Source organism: Tachyglossus aculeatus, chromosome X1 (genome assembly GCF_015852505.1).
Source record: "Tachyglossus aculeatus isolate mTacAcu1 chromosome X1, mTacAcu1.pri, whole genome shotgun sequence".
Classification (NCBI taxonomy): Eukaryota; Metazoa; Chordata; class Mammalia; order Monotremata; family Tachyglossidae; genus Tachyglossus; species Tachyglossus aculeatus.
This window is the reverse complement of record NC_052101.1, coordinates 128,802,323-128,813,558: the sequence shown is the minus strand read 5'-3', so window position 1 is coordinate 128,813,558 and position 11,236 is coordinate 128,802,323. Positions and strand designations below refer to the sequence as shown.

The 11,236-nt window shown below is 46.0% G+C and overlaps 1 non-coding gene across 1 annotated transcript; it reads left to right on the top strand.

The window, feature by feature from the left end:
• Nucleotides 1-239: 239 nt before the first annotated feature.
• On the top strand, nucleotides 240-377 carry LOC119920271. Its single transcript, XR_005448029.1, has one exon. It is a non-coding gene; the product is annotated as a small nucleolar RNA SNORA7 (small nucleolar RNA).
• The last annotated feature ends 10,859 nt before the right edge of the window (nucleotides 378-11,236 follow it).

The following is an 11,236-nucleotide window of genomic DNA, read 5'->3' as shown; positions in this document are numbered from 1 at the left end:
GTCAGAAGGGCCTGGGTCTTCCACTTGTCTGCTGTGTGACCTTGGGCAAGTCACTTGACCTCTCTGTGCCTCAGTTACCTCATCTGTAAAATGGGGATTGAGACTGTGAGCCCCATGTGGGATAGGGACTGTGACCAACCCAAATTGGCTTGTATCCACCCCAGCGCTTAGTACAGTACTGGCACATAGTACTTGACAAATATCATTATTATTATTATATCTATCCTAGTGGTCAGTAAACCCTCTCAGGGTTGCACCTGGAGAGTTTCCAGTACTCTATCAGTCTTGACTATGGGAGGGAGAGTCAAGCAGAGGCCTACTCATTCCATTCCTAGCTTGGGCAGTGGCTAGCGAGTGGAATACAATCTGCTACAAGTCAAAACTCACCTGTGCTGGGCAGCAGTGGCATGGGAGAGAGACGAAGGCGGAGACTCCAGTTTACTGCGTAGAAGAAGGCAATGGTAAAGTAATTCTGTATTTTTACCAAGAAAACTGTATGGATATACTACCAGAATGATTGCAGGTGGAGGTAGGGCATTTTGGGTGAGATGGGTCAGAAACAACTCAACAGTATAAGACAAGACAAGTGCTTAATAAAGGGCTTGGCACACAGTGAGGGCTTAACAAATGCCACAGTTATTATTATTATTAGAGCACTGCACTAAGCACTTGAGAGAGTACAGAAGAATTTTTCATTCATTCATTCAGTCATATTTATTGTGCACTTAGTGTGCAGAGCACTGTACTAAGCCCTTGGTAAGTACAATTCAGCAATAAAGAGAGACAATCCCCTACCACACCAGGTTTACAGTCTAGAGCAGGGGAAGACAGACATCTAAACAAGTAAACAGACATCAATATAAATAAATAGAATTGTATAATTTATTGACATAAACTTCACCCTTGAAGAAATTACAACCTAGAAGCCACAGACCCTCCACAATATAAACTCCTTCTCTAGACCTTAAGCTCCCCTCTAGACTGTAAGCTCTTTGTGGGCAGGGATTGTGTTTACCAACTCTGTTGCATTGTACTCTCTGAAGCCCTTAAGACAGGGCTCTGAAGCATTTAATAAATACTATCGATGGATTGATTGATGAATGGATGGATGGTGTCCAATATGGCCCATAAATCATACCAATGGAACTACTCAACCACTCGGAGCTGGTGTCTTAACTATGTCCAACCCGATTTGCTTGTATCCACCCCAGCGCTTAGCACAGTGCCTGGCACGTTGTTAGTGCTTAAAAAATACCACAATTATTATTATTATTACTATTATTTTTATTATGCTCTTACAATGTACCAGGCACTGTATTAAACACCAAGGTAGATACAAGCAAATCAGGTTGGACACAGTCCCTGTCCCATGTGGGGCTCACAGTCTCAATCCCCATTTTAGAGAAGCAGTGTGGCTTAGTGGAAAGAGCACGGGCTTGTGAGTCAGAGGAGATGGGTTCTAATCCTGGCTCTGACTCTTCTTTGCTGTGTGACCTTGGGCAAGTCACTTAACTTCTCTGTGCCTCAGTTACCTCACCTGTAAAATGGATATTAAAAGTGTGATCCTCACGTAGGGCAACCTGATTACCCTGTATCTACCCCAGCACCTAGAACAGTGCTTGGCACATAGTAAGCACTTAAAAAATACCATAATTATTATAATTCTTATTTTCCAGATGAGGTACCTGAGTCCCAGAGAAGTGAAGTGACTTGCCTGAGGTCACACAGCAGACAAGTGGCACAGCTGGGATTAGTACCCATGACCTTTCTGACTCCCACTCCCTTCCTCTATCCTCTAAGCCACTCTGCCTCCTCTCAGAGTATTGCCCGCAATACTCAATGCCGAGCAGCCAGCATGCAAAAGAAACAGCATCGCGCCATCCAAAGAAATGCCACAGTAGGTGATGGGTCAGATTTTCCACCTTTCCCCCAGGAGACGGTAATTATGTGTCATTCTGCATATTGTGATGGTGAGAGTCCCGGGCCAGATGACCTGGCGGCTATTTTCAATTTGTAATTTCCAGGCTATGCAATTAAGTATTAATCAAACTAAAAGCCTGCTGGGCTGGTTAAAGGTTGCCACTCTATCGAATGACCAGAAGTAATGGGGTTTTCCTTTCTTTTCCCTTTATTGATGCAAAGAGCAGACTCCCTAGGATAGCTCCTGCGGGGCAATTTCAACCCTTTCAGTGCTGAGGGGATTTACAGTTGGGTGTGGCACCTTGTGATTTTGAGGGATCGTGCACCACACTCTGCCCTGGGGCCTCTGGCAGTGAATGAGCAACGTGGGAGGCAAAAAACATATTTACCCCCCAAAAGCCCAATGCTTACAAGGGAGACGTCCATAAAGCCAAACAAAGAGGCATTCTACAATATTGATGCTCTCTTCATTAAGCTGTACTTCCTAAGCCCCTAGTACAGTCCACTGAGAAGTAGCGTGGCCTAGTGGATAGAGCACGGGCTTGAAGTCAGAAGGACCTGGGTTCTGATCCCGGCTCTGCCACTAGTCCACTGTGTGACCTCAGGCAAGCCACTTGGCTTCTCTGGGCCTCAGCGACTTTATCTGGAAAATGGGGTTGAAGACCGTGAGCCCCATGTGGGACTGGGACAACCTGATTAACTTGTATCTAGCCCGGCACTTAGAATGGTGCCTGGTAATAATAATAATAATAATTATGGCATTTATTAACCACTTACTATGTGCAAAGCACTATTCTAAGCACTGGGGAGGTTACAAGGTAATCAGGTTGTCCCACGGGGGGCTCACAGTCTTCATCCCCATTTTACAGATGAGATAACTGAGGCACAGAGAAGTGAAGTGACTTGCCCAAAGTCACACAGTTGACAGTTGGTGGAGTTGGAATTTGAACCCATGACCTCTGCCTCCATAGCCCGTGCTCTTTCCACTGAGCCGCACTGCTTCTCTGATACATAGTAAGATGGTGCTTCTCAGAGTGCTTCTCTGGTACATAGTAAGCGCTTAACAAATACCATTAACAACACCAATGACACTGCACCAAATGCGTGCTCAATAAATGCTACTACTACTCCACTACTACACATAGTTCCAGTCAGGGTAGCACAGTTTGTGCTATGGCCTCTTATTCGAGCGAAATCCTTCAAGATGATATTACAGTTGCTCACTTTTTTATGGTCACAGAGTAATCGGTCTCAAAGTTGGATTTAGGCATTTGCCCAATCTACTAAGCAGGGACTTTCCATGACATGCCATAAGAGGAGCGCCATTGCTGTATTGTATTTTCCAAATGCTCAGTACAGTGCTCTGTGCACAGTAAGTGCTGAATAAATACGATTGAATGAGTGAATGAATGAGGAAGGAACCCATGCTTACCATAGAAGCATGTCCCGTTTCCTTTGAAACCGAAGTGTATGTGGGTGAACCCGGAGCTGCCCGCCTCGGAAGAGGGGAGCCCAGTCTGGTCCAGAGATGTCTGGGTGGGGGAAGTGGAAATCCCCCGGCTCTGGTGAGCCTGGCGCAGACCCCTCTCGGCCATCTGCCCCCTCCCCACCCCCACCAACTCCAACTCCTCTTTGTTCCCCTCCATGGCTAAGCACCCCAAGGTGTAATGGGACTCACGACAAGGAAGAAAACTGATTTTGATTTTTTGGAAACATTCTCTCCATCTCTCAGTCTCTGAGTCCTTCTGTGATCTCACTATTACCTGGGATTGGGGGGATTTTAATAAAACTTCAGTGCCCCTTTCCCCACTACCATCTTCCAAATAAGCAGAAGCGCATGGCCTAGTGGATAGAGTCCAGGCCTGGGAATCAAAAGGACTGTGAGCCCAATGTTGGGTAGGGACTATCTGTATATGTTGCCAATTTGTACTTCCCAAACGCTTAGTACAGTGCTCTGCACATAGTAAGCACTCAATAAATACGATTGATGATATGGGTTCTAATCCTGACTCCGACACTTGTCTGCTGTGTGACCCTGGGCAGGACACTTCACTTCTCTGGGCCTCAGTTACCTTATCTGTAAAATGAGGATGAAGACTGTGAGCCCCATGTGGGACATTCTCAGTCTCTTTCATGGGCTCCTCCTCCCCCTCCCATCCCCTTACTGTAGGGGTTCCTCAAGGGTCAGTCCTTGGTACCCTCTGTTCTCCATCTATACTCACTCCCTTGGTGAACTCACTCGCTCCCACAGCTTCAACTATCATCTCTACGCTGATGACACCCAAATCTACAACTCCACCCCTGTTCTCTCTCCCTCCCTCCAGGCTCATATCTCCTCCTGCCTTCAGGACATCTCCATCTGGATGTCTGCCCACCACCTTAAACTCAACATGTCCAAGACTGAGCTCCTTATCCTCCCTCCCAAACCCTGTCCTCTCCCTGACATTCCCTTCACTATGGATGGAACTACCTTCCTTCCCGTCTCACAGGCCTGCAACCTTGGTGTCATCCTTGACTCCACTCTCATTCACCCCACACATCCAATCCATCACCAAAACCTGCCGGTCTCACCTCCACAACATCACCAAGATCTGCCCTTTCCTCTCCATCCAAACTGCTACCTTGTTGGTTCAAGCTCTCATTCTATCCCATCTGGATTATTGCATCAGCCTCCTTTCTGATCTCCCATGCTCCTGTCACTCCCCTCTTCAGTCTATACTTCAATCTGCTGCCTGGATTACCTTTTACAGAAACAGTCTGGGCATGTCACTCCCCTCCTCAAAAATCCCCAGTGGTTGCCTGTCAGCCTTCAAATCAAGCAAAAACTCCTTACTCTCGGCTTCAAAGCTCTCCATCACCTCGCCCCCTCCTACCTCACCTCCCTTCTCTCCTACAGCCCAGCCTGCACACTCTGTTCCTCTGCCGCTAACCACCTCACTGTGCCTCATTCTCACCTGTCCCACTGTCGACCCCTGGCCCATGTCCTACCTCTGGCCTGGAATTCCCTCCCTCCACACATCCACCAAACTAGCTCTCTTCCTCCCTTCAAAGCCCTACTGAGAGCTCACCTCCTCTAGGAGGCCTTCCCAGACTGAGCCCCCCTTTTCCTGTCCTCCTCCTCCTCCCCCCCACAACCCCCTCCCTCACTCTGCCCTACCCCTTCCCCTCTCCACAGCACTTGTGTATATTTGTACATATTTATTACTCTATTTTATTAATGATGTGTACATAGCTATAATTCTATTTATTCTGATGGTATTGACACCTGTCTGTTTGTTTTGTTTTGTTGTCTGTCTCCCACTTCTAGACTGTGTGCCCGTTGTTGGGTAGGGACCGTATCTATATGTTGCTGATTTGTACTTCCCAAGTGCTTAGTACAGTGCTCTGCACACAGTAAGCTCTCAATAAATACGATTGAATGAATGAATGAATGAATGAATGAATGACAGGGACTGTGTCCAACCCGATTAACTTGTATCTACCCCAGAACTTAGTGGGGTAAGTGCTTTAACCAATACCAGAAAAAAAAAAAAGCAGATCCTATCTTTAGGAATGTGGCTCATAACTGTGCTGTAAATTAACCCCTTCAAACTGAGGGTAGAAAGATCAGATGGGGTGCCCAGAGACAATCATATCAAATCAAATCAGACGTAGTTTAGGCAGTTTGCACCCAGAATGTATACCCGTTGTCACTATTACTATTACTGCTTCTACTACTTGTACCACCACTACTACTCATGCTCCTGCTACTACTACTAGAACTCTCTTGCCATAGAGGCTACACAGTTGAAATGGCAAATCAAAGCCATATTTACTCACCCGAATTGTTTTCCATGAGCCAGGAGAAATCTTATGTTTCTGAATTTTTTAATCTCCCAGGATGAATTTAGATAAGCTCATATGTCCGCCCAGTACTTTTCATCCTCAACTCCCCACAGCCCTATCTTCCCCATAAATAGACCTGAATGTAGATTCCACATAGAAAGTCTGCAAGAATCTCCCCAAAACTCATTATACCATTCTTGGATGTGGCGGGGGGGGGGGGGGGGGGGGGGGGGCATAATAAAACTGAAAAGAATCTAAGAATCTGACAAAACCGATTTTGTTCCAAAACCAAAACAAAAGGCTTCAGTTCCAATTCCAACCCGGTATCTTATCAGCTCCGGTGACCGCTCCCATTTCTCTTGGCTCTTCACATCTCGTGGTCAGGACAGAATAATGTCAGGGTCAGGGGTTGGCATGAACCCTGGGAGTTCACTGTTTGCAATGCATATCGAGGACGGGTTTGGATAGAGATTTATTTCATCAGAAAATGACCACGCATTGTTACCAAAGAGGTTTAGAGACAAATAGATAGATGGATAGATAGATAGATAGATAGATAGATAGATAGATACATACATACATACATACATACATACATACATACATACATACATAGATAGATAGATAAGCATTATGCAGGAATATTAGCCTATTCTTGAGTATTGAAAGAGCTTGTTTTTGTCCTTATGTGCTTAAGCATGACAAAATCAGATTTCCCCTAGGAATGTATAAATTATGTCTATTCATAAGTCAACATAGCAGTGCTTTCAGAAATGTAGAGATCTCCAGGACTCCCACAGACTCCCAGCAGATAACAAACCTGGACATTTTCAGAGCATTTTGCCATTTCTCATACCCATCACACCCCAGATGAAATTCTTACATAATGGGTTTGTAGGCCAGTGCTTTCTGGGCAAACACGATTTTCACTGAGTTGTTGCATTAAAAAAAAATTCAGTTTTGCCATTTGTTCACTCTCAGGCGCCCACTTCTGTCACGAAGAAATTCCAACTTAGACCTTCTAATTAAGTATTTTGAAAACTGCTTACAGAAAGGCGTTTTCTGTTCAAGTCCCATTCTATTCATTTTGATAGCTATGCTGTCTACAGGTATTCAAAGTGTGTTTTCTTCTGTATTGATTGGGAAATTTATGAGAGTCCACACATGATTGCAAGCTCCACAGTTAGAAACAATCAGGAAGGAAGATTTTGCTCTGTGATACATATTTCATAATGCCTGTTGGGACGAAATGGAAATGGCTGAAAAACACTCAATGCCTGCTGTGCATGAGACATCAGAAGTGTCACACACATCTATATTGCAACAGAAGGATCAGTGAATCTAAATCAGGGTGGATAATGCAACAATATACCCGGAGGGAAGCATGTGGGGCTACAACTCTCAGAGAAGTTTGGTCATCATGGACAGTACTCTAATCTACCCATAATGCTACTTTGCTGGAAAATGCTCAGATGAACTCCTGAACGAGAACTAGAGTGAGTTGCTGGTGTTCGTTCTTTTGAGAATCTGTAGGAGTTGCAGGTTTCTCACCACCTCAAGACAAAACTCCATACTGTTAGTTTAGGGAGTACCCAATGAAAAGGGCCAAGTCACTTCACTTCTCTGGGCCTCAGTTTCCTCAACTGTAAAATGGGGATTAAATACCAGTTCTCCCTGTCACTTAGACTGTGAGCCCCATGTGGGACAGAGACTGTGTTGGACTTAGTAAACTTGCAGTGACCACAGCGCTTAGAATAGTGTTTGACACATAGCAAATGCCTAACAAATACCATAAAATAAATGAAATAAATAAATCCATGCTCGTTTTTCTCATCATCAGCCATTTAAATTACTAAGGACAAAGCACCGCACTAAGCCAAACATTCAATGACTACCCTCAAGGTCGCACTACAAACAATTGGCAGAGTCAGGATTAGAACCCAGGCCATCTGCCTCCCAGGCCCGTGCTCCTTCCACCCTAATAATAATAATAATAATGTTGGTATTTGTTAAGTGCTTACTACGTGCAAAGCACTGTTCTAAGCGCTGGGGTAGATACAAAGTAATCAGGTTGTCCCACATGGGGCTCACAGTCTTCATCCCCATTTTACAGATGAGGGAACTTGAGGCCCAGAGAAGCTAAGTGACTTGCCCAAAGTCACACAGCTGACAAGTGGCAGAGCAGGGATGTGAACCCATGACCTCTGACTCCAAAGCCCGTGCTTTTTCCACTGAGCCATGCTGCTTGTTGTGCACAGGGAATGTGTCTGTTGTTGTGTTGTACTCTCCCAAGCGCTTAGTACAGTGCTCTGCATACAGTAAGCGTTCAATAAATACAGTGGCCCTCTTCACCAGCTACTCCCCAGCTGCCATTCTTAGCCCCTCTCAAGCTCAGACCATCCTACCAAGTGTTTAGGAGAGTTTAATAGCGGTAGAAGACATAAACCCTACTCTCAAAGAGTAGACCATAAGCTCCTTGAGGGCAGGAATCATGTCTACCAAATCTATTCAGCAAATACCACTGATCAACAGATCGATCAATCTCTTGATTGATTATAAATCAAACCCTCCTCAAGAATCTCCGATGGCTGCCCGACTACCTCCTCATCCAACAGAAACACCTCACCATTGGCTTTTAAGCACTCAATCAGTTTCCCCCCTCCTATCTTACCTCAAGGATTTCCTACTAAAACCCAGCCCGCTCACTTTGCTCCCCTAATGCCAACCTACTCACTGTTCCTCAATCTCATCTATCTTGCTGTCAATCAATTGTATTTACTGAGTGCTTGCTGTGTGCAGAGTGCTATACTAAGCACTTGGAGAGTACAATGTAACAGAGTTGGTAGACCTGTCCCCTCCCCACGATGAGTTTACAGTCGAGGAAGAAACAGACATTAATATAAAGAAATGAGAGATATGTCCATAAGTGCCGTGGGGTAAGGGAGGGGTGAATAAAGTGTGCAAATCCAAGTGCAAGGGTGACGCTGAAGGGAGTCAGAGAAGAGGAAATAAGGGCTTGTGAGGGAAGGCCTCTTGGAAGACCTTCCTCCTCCTTCATACCCAACAGACCATCACTCTCCTCACTTTCGAGAAGCAGCGAGTTCCTTGAGACAAGGGAACATGTCTACCAACTCTGTTGTATTGTCCTCCCCCAAGTGCTTAGTACAGTGCTCTGCACACAGGAAGCTCTCAATAAATGCGATTGAATCAATACAGTGCTCCATAGCTCTGCACTCAGCAAGTGTTCAATAAATACCTTTGATTGATTGATTGATATATCTAATCAATCAATCAATCAATTGTATTTATTGAGCGCTTACTGTGTGCAGAGCACTGAACTAAGCGCTTGGGAAGTACAAGTTGGCAACACATAGAGACGGTCCCTACCCAACAGTGGGCTCACAGTCTAGAAGGGGGAGACAGAGAACAAAACCAAACATATTAACAAAATAAAATAAATAGAATAGATATGTACAAGTAAAATAAATAAATAAATAGAGTAATAAATACATACAAACATATATACATATATACAGGTGCTGTGGGGAAGGGAAGGAGGTAAGGCAGGGGGATGGAGGGGGGAGGAGGAGAGGAAGGAGGGGGCTCAGTCTGGGAAGGCCTCCTGGATGAGGTGAGCTTTCTGTAGGGCCTTGAAGGGAGGAAGAGAGCTAGCTTGGCAGATGTGGGGAGGGAGGGCATTCCAGGCCAGGGGGATGATGTTGGCCGGGGGTCGAAGGCGGGACAGGCAAGAACGAGGCACGGTGAGGAGATTAGTGGCAGAGGAGTGGAGAGTGTGGGCTGGGCTGTAAAAGGAGAGAAGGGAGGTGAGGTAGGAGGGGGCGAGGTGATGGAGAGCCTTGAAGCCCAGGGTGAGGAGTTTCTGCCTGATGAGCAGATTGATTGGTAGCCACTGGAGATTTTTGAGGAGGGGAGTAACATGCCCAGAGCGTTTCTGGACAAAGACAATCCGGGCAGCAGCATGGAGTATGGATTGAAGTGGGGAGAGACACGAGGATGGGAGATCAGAGAGAAGGCTGATGCAGTAGTCCAGACGGGATAGGATGAGAGCTTGAACGAGCAGGGTAGTGGTTTGGATGGAGAGGAAAGGGTAGATCTTGGCAATGTTGCGGAGCTGAGACCGGCAGGTTTTGGTGACGGCTTGGATGTGAGGGGTGAACGAGAGAGCGGAGTCGAGAATGACACCAAGGTTGCGGGCTTGTGAGACGGGAAGGATGGTAGTGCCGTCAACAGTGATGGGAAAGTCAGGTAGGGGGCAGGGTTTGGGAGGGAAGACAAGGAGTTCAGTCTTGGACATGTTGAGTTTTAGGTGGCGGGCAAACATCCAGATGGAGATGTCCTGAAGGCAGGAGGAGATGCGAGCCTGGAGGGAGGGAGAGAGAGCAGAGGCAAAGATGTAGATCTGGGTGTCATCAGCGTAGAAATGATAGTTGAAGCCGTGGGAGCGAATGAGGTCACCAAGGGAGTTTAGTGTAGATCGAGAACAGAAGGGGACCAAGAACTGAACCTTGAGGAACCCCCACAGTAAGGGGATGGGAGGGGGAGGAGGAGCCTGCAAAAGAGACTGAGAATGAACAACCGGAGAGATAAGAGGAGAACCAGGAGAGGACGGAGTCAGTGAAGCCAAGGTTGGATATCGTGTTAATGATGGCATTTATTAAGCGCTTACTATGTGCAAAGCATTGTTCTAAGCGCTGGGGAGTTTACAAGGTGATCAGGTTGTCCCACGTGGGGCTCACAGTCTTAATCCCCATTTTACAGATGAGGTAACTGAGGCCCAGAGAAGTTAAGTGACTTGCCCAAAGTCTCACAGCTCATAAGTGGCGGGGCCGGGATTTGAACCTATGACCTCTGACTCCAGAGCCCATGCTCTTTCCACTGAGCCATGCTGCTTTTCTGTCGTGTTGAGGAGAAGGGGGTGGTCCACAGCAGCTGAGAGGTCGAGGAAGATTAGGATAGAGTATGAGCCGTTGGATTTGGCAAGCAGGAGGTCATAGTGCTTGGCTCATAGTAAGCACTTGCCTAATACTAGCAATATTATTATTACCATTATTATTATGATAATGATGATGTCAGACTTGAAGGGGGAGGTAGTTCTAGACAGGAGGTAAGGAATGAATAAGTGATCAGAAGCAGGAGAGATAATAACAATAGTAATAATGATAATAATAATAACAATAATAATAACTGTGGTATTGGTTAAGTGATTACTATGTGCCAGGCACCGTACTAAGCGATGGGGTGGATACAAGCAAATTGGTTTGGACACAGTCCCTGTCCCACAGTCTTCATTCACATTCTACAAATGAGGTAACTGAGGCCCAGAGAAGTGAAGTGACTTGCCCAAAGCCACACAGCAGACAAATGGCAGAGCCTGGTTTAGAATCCATGATCTTCTGATTCCCAGGCCTGTGCTCTACCCATTACACAATGCTGCTTTGAGAACAAGGAACAGTGAGAAATGAGAAAGAAT